Source organism: Triticum aestivum, chromosome 5D (genome assembly GCF_018294505.1).
Source record: "Triticum aestivum cultivar Chinese Spring chromosome 5D, IWGSC CS RefSeq v2.1, whole genome shotgun sequence".
NCBI classification, from domain to species: domain Eukaryota; kingdom Viridiplantae; phylum Streptophyta; class Magnoliopsida; order Poales; family Poaceae; genus Triticum; species Triticum aestivum.
In genome coordinates, this window is record NC_057808.1 from 559,426,697 (window position 1) to 559,435,305 (window position 8,609).

The 8,609-nt window shown below is 43.7% G+C and overlaps 1 pseudogene; it reads left to right on the forward strand.

Moving 5' to 3' along the window:
* The first annotated feature begins 2,712 nt into the window (after positions 1-2,712).
* On the forward strand, positions 2,713-6,238 carry LOC123121229 (putative receptor-like protein kinase At3g47110; annotated as a pseudogene).
* Positions 6,239-8,609: the final 2,371 nt, after the last annotated feature.

The window sequence follows — 8,609 nt, forward strand, 5'->3', positions numbered from 1 at the left end:
TATACGGAAACTCGTCTGTTACAAAGGGATTTCATTTTTTAAAACTTCTTTGAACTCCTGACTTTTTGTGTGTTCAAAATGCATCAATAAAAGGCACATCATAATTTTTCAATCCTTTCTGACTTCATTTGTTATTTTTCATGCATTTACTAATTATTTTGAGCTATAAGACCCTAAAATTGAAAAGCATTTCAAATGAACTCTGAAAAGGTTGAAAGTTGGCATGGTATCATCATTTCATCCACATAGCATGTGCAAGAAAGTTGAGAGGGTTACGGCAAAAACTGGATGCACTTCGTGTACAAAACGGACAATCACTCTCAAAGTATCAGGATTTCATATGGAAACTCGTCTGTTACAAAGGGATTTCATTTTTTAAAACTTATTTGAACTCCTGACTTTTTGTGTGTTCAAAATGCACCATTCAAAGCCACATCATCATTTTTCAATCCTTTCTGACTTCATTTGTTATTTTTCATGCATTTACTAATTATTTTGAGCTATAAGACCCTAAAATTGAAAAGCATTTCAAATGAACTTTGAAAAGGTTGAAAGTTGGCATGGTATCATCATTTCATCCACATAGCATGTGCAAGAAAGTTGAGAGGGTTACGGCAAAAACTGGATGCACTTCGTGTACAAAACGAACAATCTCTCTCAAAGTATCAGGATTTCATACGGAAACTCGTCTATTACAAAGGGATTTCATTTTTTAAAACTTATTTGAACTCCTGACTTTTTGTGTGTTCAAAATGCACCATTCAAAGCCACATCATCATTTTTCAATCCTTTCTGACTTCATTTGTTATTTTTCATGCATTTACTAATTATTTTGAGCTATAAGACCATAAAATTGAAAAACATTTCAAATGAACTCTGAAAAGGTTGAAAGTTGGCATGGTATCATCATTTCATCGACATAGCATGTGCAAGAAAGTTGAGAGGGTCCCGGCAAAAGGTGGATGCACTTCGTGAACAAAATGGACAATCTCTTTCGAAGTATCAGGGTTTCGGACGAAAACTCATCTGTTACAAAGGGATTTCATTTTTTAAAACTTATTTGAACTCATGACTTTTTGTGTGTTCAAAATGAACCATTCAAAGCAGAGAATGATTTTGAATGGTGCATATTCAACACACCAAAAATATGTAAAGATCGCCAACCCCAACATAAAAAAATGAGCATAGATGCGCCTATAGAGAAAATTCAACCTAAATTCATAATAAATTTCTATGAATTTCAGAGAAACTAACTATGAATTTAGGTCAAATTCCCTGTATAAGGGCATCTATTTTCATTTTGAGAGGAGCTCAACAAGGCAGAGAGGGACGGGCTTATAAACCGGTGTGAGCGCCCTTTGGTTGGTGAGGTGAGACTAAACTCTGGCCGCAACGAGGACCAACCCTTTAGTCTCAGTTTGTGGCACAAACAGGGACTAATGGTCATGGGCCAGGGGCGAGGCGCATTGGTCCCGGTTCGTGCGTTGAACCGGGACCAAAAGGTCCAGACGAACCGGGACCAGTCGCCCACGTGGCCCAGCCGGCCCCCTGGGCTCACGAACCGGGACTAATGCACCCCATGGGTCCCGGTTCGTGCGGAACCGGGACTAATGGGCTGGCCAGGCCCGAACGAAAGCCCTGTTTTCTACTAGTGTGTGAAAATGTTTAGTGGCCCAAAGATTTTTTTACACGTTGTTAACATTTTAAGAAGTTGCATGAACAACTTTTACAATACATGAAACATATATTGAAATGTGCGAACATTTTCCAAATTTCATAAACAAGTTATTATTGGTGTGGATTTTTACAAATTATGTATTTTTGTTTACATTTCATGAGTATTTTAAAAAAAATTGAGGAACATATTTTTAAATATCAATATTTCTAAAATGTGATCATTTTTTTAAATTTTAATATTATTTTAAAACATGCGAATTTTTTAATATATTTCATGAACATTTTTTAATGCATGGTGAACATTAAAAAAACTAGCTAGCAAATTCGTTTTTCCAAGCAAAAATTCTAAGTAAAGTAAACTACGTATATATTTAGAAATTTTTGTAACATATATAAAACTAAGAAAAAGGAAAACAAAAGGGAAGAAGAAATGCAAGCTAGCTCCACGCCGAGGCAGACAACCGCAACGAGAAAATCAGCAACGCAGTGGGCTAGCCCATATAAGAAGTACGGGGGTGGCACACCTTCGGTTCACTACAATGCATGTAGTTGCTGCTAGATGGTCAACGAATATGGATGTAATTTTTGTTACTTAAGACGTTCTTTGTACCATATGATGTTTGATTAATTTTCACGTAAGAAAGAAGTAAGTGCAACACCCTAGTACTACAAAATAAAGTTCAGAGCTACGTCGGCACGTGCAGAGAGTCTATCTAGTAATACTTTTAAATTTATACTACGTAGGGACAACACCAAATATTGACTAGTATACGGAGTTGACAAGTCTGGTGTGCATGGCAAAGCTGGCCGTGTCTGCTTGGGCGACTCAAGGTTGCATCGATAGCTCAGCCCCGTGTCGTCTTGCTTGCCGCCACGGTGAGCTTCCTGGGATTCCATCATCATAGTACGATCGACAGCTCTCCGCGTGTCTCTATGTATGCTTGCAGCGCCGTGTGACCGCCGGCAAGAGCGGCAAGCTAGCGCAAGGTGCGACCACTTCCATGGAAAGATCGATGCGCTGCTTGTGGCCTCGAGAAGGATGCATGAGATCCTACGGAAAGTGCCTATAAATTCGTCACTACTCCCACAAGCTGTTCACCGCACATAAGTATGCACCCCAGCTCAATGGCCTCTCGATGCATGTCTGCCCGTATTCCCATCTTCTTGCTTGTCCTATTCTCGTCCATCTCGGCTTCTTCTCTCACTCCCACCAATGGCAATCATAGTGACATCGATCTCGCCGCACTGCTCGCTTTCAAAGCCTAGCTCGCCGACCCTGACCGCATCCTTGCGGGCAACTGGACCACCAGCACGTTTTTTTGCCGTTGGGTCGGCGTCTCGTGCAGCCGGCGTAGGCAACGTGTCACTACTCTATCGTTGCAGGGCATCCAACTTGCTGGGCCCATGGCACCTCATGTGGGTAATCTTTCTTTCCTCTCCGTCCTCAACCTCACCCTCACCAATCTTACTGGCCCGATTCCAGCTGAACTTGGTAGGCTACATCGTCTTACATATCTCGGACTTAGAGGGAATAGTCTATCAAATGCTATACCTACTACCCTAGGGAACCTCACAAGGCTCGAGATCCTTAGTCTAGGTTCCAACCAACTCTCAGGGAAGATCCCTCCTAAGATGTTATTGTATATGTACAACCTTAAAAAAAATTAATCTGCTTGGAAATGACTTGAGTGGCCAAATACCACCATATTTGTTCAACAACACTCTATCCTTGACGTACATCCATTTTGCAAATAACAGTCTGTCAGGTCCTATACCACATTCTGTTGCATCCCTATTTATGCTCAAGTTCTTTAGCCTTGAGTTTAATCAACTCTCCAGTCTAGTGCCACAAGCCATGTACAATAAGTCTAGACTGCAAGCCATATGGCTCGAAGAAAATGATAACCTAACTGGAATTTTTCCGAACAATCAAAGTTTCAACCTCCCAATGTTGCAATTTACTTCATTATCAAGTAACAAATTTACTGGTCGGTTTCCATCAGGGCTTGCATCATGTCAATGCCTACAAGTACTTGATTCTTCTGCAAATTCTTTTGTGGATGTTGTACCAACATGGCTGGCCAAATTGCCACGCCTTCAAGTGCTTGAGTTGGGTGCTAATAAGCTTATTGGCTCAATCCCAGCTAGTCTAAGAAATCTCACCAGTCTTTCAAGAATAGACATGCCCTACAACAACCTCACAGGGGAGATTCCGCCAGAATTAGGTCTTATACAGGAACTCTCACATTTGCATCTTGGAACCAATCAGTTGACAGGTGAAATTCCAGCTTCCCTCGGCAACTTATCCAAATTATCTTACCTAGCTTTGGAAATGAATCAATTGTCCGGCCAAGTACCAACTGCACTTGGAAAAATGCAGCTTTGAACAATCTCGATTTGAGAGAAAACAACTTGAAGGGAAATCTAGACTTCTTATCAGCCCTGTCCAAGTGCAGAAAGCTCCAATTCCTTTGGTTAGGCGCTAATTCTTTCACAGGCGTCCTCTCCGGCCATGTGGGAAACCTCAGTTCACGATTAATCTATTTTAATGTAGGTGACAACAAGTTAATAGGTGGGCTCCCGGTAGAGATCTCAAACATAAGCAGCCTTGCAAGACTAGGTGTAGAAAACAACCTGTTAACCGGGCCAATCCCAGAATCCATAGCTATGTTGGAAAATCTTGGATGGCTTGATCTCTCAGGTAATGACATGTTAGGCCCTATCCCAGCACAAATGGGTTTGCTCGGAAGTCTAGAGCGGCTTTCTTTCCATGCAAACAAATTATCAGGATCTATACCAAGTAGCTTTGGAAATCTTAGTTTGTTAGAAAACATCGACTTGTCTAGTAAGCAGTTAAGTTCAATGATACCTGCAAGCCTTTTCCACCTAGATAAACTTATCACACTAGATATTTCTCACAATTACTTTGTTGGTGCACTACCAGTCGATGTTTCAGGTCTAAGACAAGTATACCAAATGGACATTTCTTCCAACTTCTTGATAGGAAGCACCCCAGACTCATTGGGACAACTTAGTATGCTAATCTACCTAAATCTATCGCATAACTCCTTCAAAGGATCAATTCCAGGCCCACTCAAAAAGTTAAGCAGCTTAGCATCATTAGACCTATCATTTAACAATCTCTCTGGTAGCATTCCCACGTTCCTTGCTAACTTTACATACTTGACTACCTTGAACCTCTCATTCAATAGTCTAGAAGGCCAAATACCCGAGGGAGGTGTTTTCTCAAATCTCACATTGCAATCTTTGATTGGAAATGTTGGGTTGTGTGGCGCTCCGCGCCTAGATCTTTCGACATGCCTTGACATACCTCACTCAAGAAACAAACATGTGCTACAAATTCTACTCCCGACACTCACACTAGCTTTTGGCGCCATTGCCATTTGCATATACCTATTGTTCGGAAAGAAACCTAAGGGGGGAGAGGACAAACATTTTGTCAATGCAAATGATGTCATAGGCCATCAGATAGTCTCCTATCATGAGCTCATTCGTGCCACCAATAGTTTCAGTGAAGATAACATCTTGGGATGCGGAAGCTTTGGAAAAGTATTCAAAGGCCAACTAAGCACTGGTTTGGTAGTCGCTATAAAAGTTATTGACGTGCAGCTAGAGCAGGCCAGTCAAACTTTTGATGCCGAGTGTCAAGTGCTTCGTATGGTGAGACACCGCAACCTCATAAAGATACTCAACACATGTTCCAATCTTGATTTCAAAGCGCTAGTGCTTCAGTACATGCCAAATGGCAGCTTGGAGATGCTCCTACATCAGACCAAGAGTGCAGTGCGCTTGGGATTCCTTGAGAGATTATGCATCATGCTAGACGTGTCGATGGCAATGGATTATCTACACCATGAGTACTACAATTTGATCTTGCACTGTGACTTGAAGCCTAGCAACGTGTTGTTCGATGAGGAGATGACGGCGCATGTGGCGGACTTTGGCATTGCAAGGTTGATTCTAGATGACAACAGCATGACATGTGTGAGCATGCCTGGAACAGTTGGGTACATGGCACCTGGTACGCAGTTAGCTATCTCTCGTTATCTTGTTCAATTGAATACTTGTTAAACCACTTATAAATTGAGTCCCTACCTGAAGCAATATGGTTGAACAATTGTGCTTCAATTCATATTTATGTTTCTATTGAGCAGAGTACGGATCTCTTGGAAAAGCATCGCGGAAGAGCGATGTGTTTAGTTATGGAATCATGCTCCTTGAAGTCTTCACCGGAAGAAAACCCACCGATGCTATATTTGGCGCACAACTAACTCTTAGGCAGTGGGTTCATCGGGCATTTCCTGCAGAGCTTGTCCAAGTTGTCGATGTCCAGCTTTTACAGGGTTCCTCTCTTTCTAGCTGCAATCGGGATGGTGGTTTTCTTGCGTCGGTCTTTGAGTTGGGATTGATCTGCTCTAGTGACTTGCCTGACCACAGGATGACGATGCATGATGTGGTTGTGGTGCTGAAGAAGATCAAAGCAGACTACACCAAACTGGTAGCTACTATGCCACGTAGCGCAGCGCCGCGATCGATCTAATGTGCTTGCATACGTCTCAAATACATCTATGTATATGTATAGTCTTACATGTATCCATTCTTCTTCTTCACTAAGAATAGCCACATAATTTCTCGGATGTGTATGACTAAATTAAGCTATATTGAGATGTACTCCATGCTTTTTAAGTACTAAGGCTTTCACCCAGCATCAAATTGATAATGCCCTTCTATTTACTAACAGTCGCACCCTTTCTCAAATCTGAACAAGACCAAAGAGAGGTACAAGGCTTCTCTGTTTCTAGCTGCAGACACATGTATAATTTAGTTGTAGGCGTGTACTGAACCAGGAAGGCAAGATTGATTCAAACACCGTGAGTTATCATCCCGTGGCCTTCTAGATATTACATATTTTTTGAATGAAAGGCAGGAGCGCTGCCCATTCTATTTGCAGAGAAGATACAAGTTTTGAAAGTGCAGAAGCTGACCCGAAGGCCATATACATGCAGGAGCAGCAGAGTACTTAGCCTAGATCATCACTATCATTGTTAGCAGCAGAGTACTCACGCTTCCCTGTTGTTATGGCTGCCCCAGCCCAGCTGGTTGTTATGTTCACGTGTAGTATGGCACAAAACAATTCAATCAATTAACCCATATAATTTCCCCTAAAAAAAAATTAACCCATATAATACTAGTTGTGTTTTTAAAAAGATTTACTAGTTGTGCTATTTCTTTGACAAAATACTAGTTGTGCTATTTCTAAAAAAATACTTGCCACTGAGAAAAGAAGCGTAGGCGTCAGTATAAAACTACCACGTAGCCATCCTTCTTTTTCGAGTATTTGACAAAAAATTACCACATTAGGGGTTGCCGTCCCACTGAACTACCACATTCAAAAAAGTAACTGATAACTACCAAAATTTTCTAATTTTGTGACTAAAACTACCATTTTTGAAAAATGGCCAATTTAAACGATTTAAACACGTTTATGAAATGCGGGACCCACCTGCCAGGGCAGACGTGGCGGCAAAGTCAACTAAGTTTGTTTTGACCATTAGTGTTGACCGTTATGACAAGTGGGGCCCACATCAACCTTCTTCCTCCTTCTCTCTCTTTAGCATTTCAACAAACATCTTATGTGCATGGGATGAAAGCAGGTGAACTCCGGACGACGACGGACCCGAGCGTGCTCATCCAGCTGCCGTCCCTGCCCCAGCTCCCAGCTGCACCGGCCCCCTACACCGCGTAGGCGCGCGCCACAACCACGCGCCGTCCATCCTCTCCCTTGCTCGCACGCGATGCGAGGTCGTGCAGCCATGGCGTCCCTGTGCTTCGCGCCCTGCCTCGACAGAAACTACGGCGAGCCCTAAAGCTACTTCCCGCCGCACGCCGGCTTCTTCGCTGCTGCCACTGCTTTGGGCCTCCAGCTGCAAGGCACCAACGCGCACGGCTTTCCTCCGTCCAGCGCCTCCGCCTCCATGAACCCCTCCGTCCTCACGGCCGAGCGCCTCGCCGCTGGCCAGCGCCGCGGACATTCGCAACCATGCGCGCCCGAAGCAGGTGCACCGTGCACGCTCGCCAGCTACCGTCTCCCACATCTGGCCGGCGCCGCTGCATGCTGCTGTTGTCATCGGGGCGCAAGGAGGAGGTCCTCGGCCAGCGGCAGCACCCGCCGCCGCCGTCGCACGCCTGCAGCTCGCGCACGGTGGAGTCCCAGCTGCCGAGGACGTCGTCGAGCACGTCAAGAACCTGACGGCCAAGGGGTGGACGGCCATCCTACTGTACCACGCTGTGTCGGACTACTACTCGCTGCAGCTTCTCACGTCCGACACCGGCAAGGTGAGCACGCTCGCCACCTCCAATGCGACCTCGCTGTGGCGGCGAGGAGGACCTCGTCGTCGCTTCCTTCCGTTAGATGCACAGAAGGTGCTTGTTGAAATGCCAAAGAGAGAGAGGAGGAGGAAGGTTGTTGATGACGTGTGGGCCCCATTTGTCATAACGGTCAACTTGACGGTCAAAACAAACGGAGTTGACTTTGTCGCCACATCAGCCCTGACGGGTGGGTCCCACCTGTCATTAACACGTTTAAATCATCTAAACAGGCTATTTGCCGAAAAAGGTAGTTTTTAGTAGAAAATTTTGGTAGTTATCAATCACTTTTTTGAATGTGGTAGTTCAGTGGACGGCAACCCCTAATGTGGTAGTTTTTTTGTCAAATACTCTTCTTTTTCCAACTCATACTATAGCATATGCCTGGTCTTAAATAATTATATATCAATTCTTGGCCTTGGGTTGTCTTCAGTTAAACCTGACAACTGAACCGAAACTTTGGCTCTTAGAAAATTCGGTTATCTAAGTGTCAAGGAACCGATCGGCCGGCAGTTTTCAAGGACCGAAATATTTAGAAATTGGAA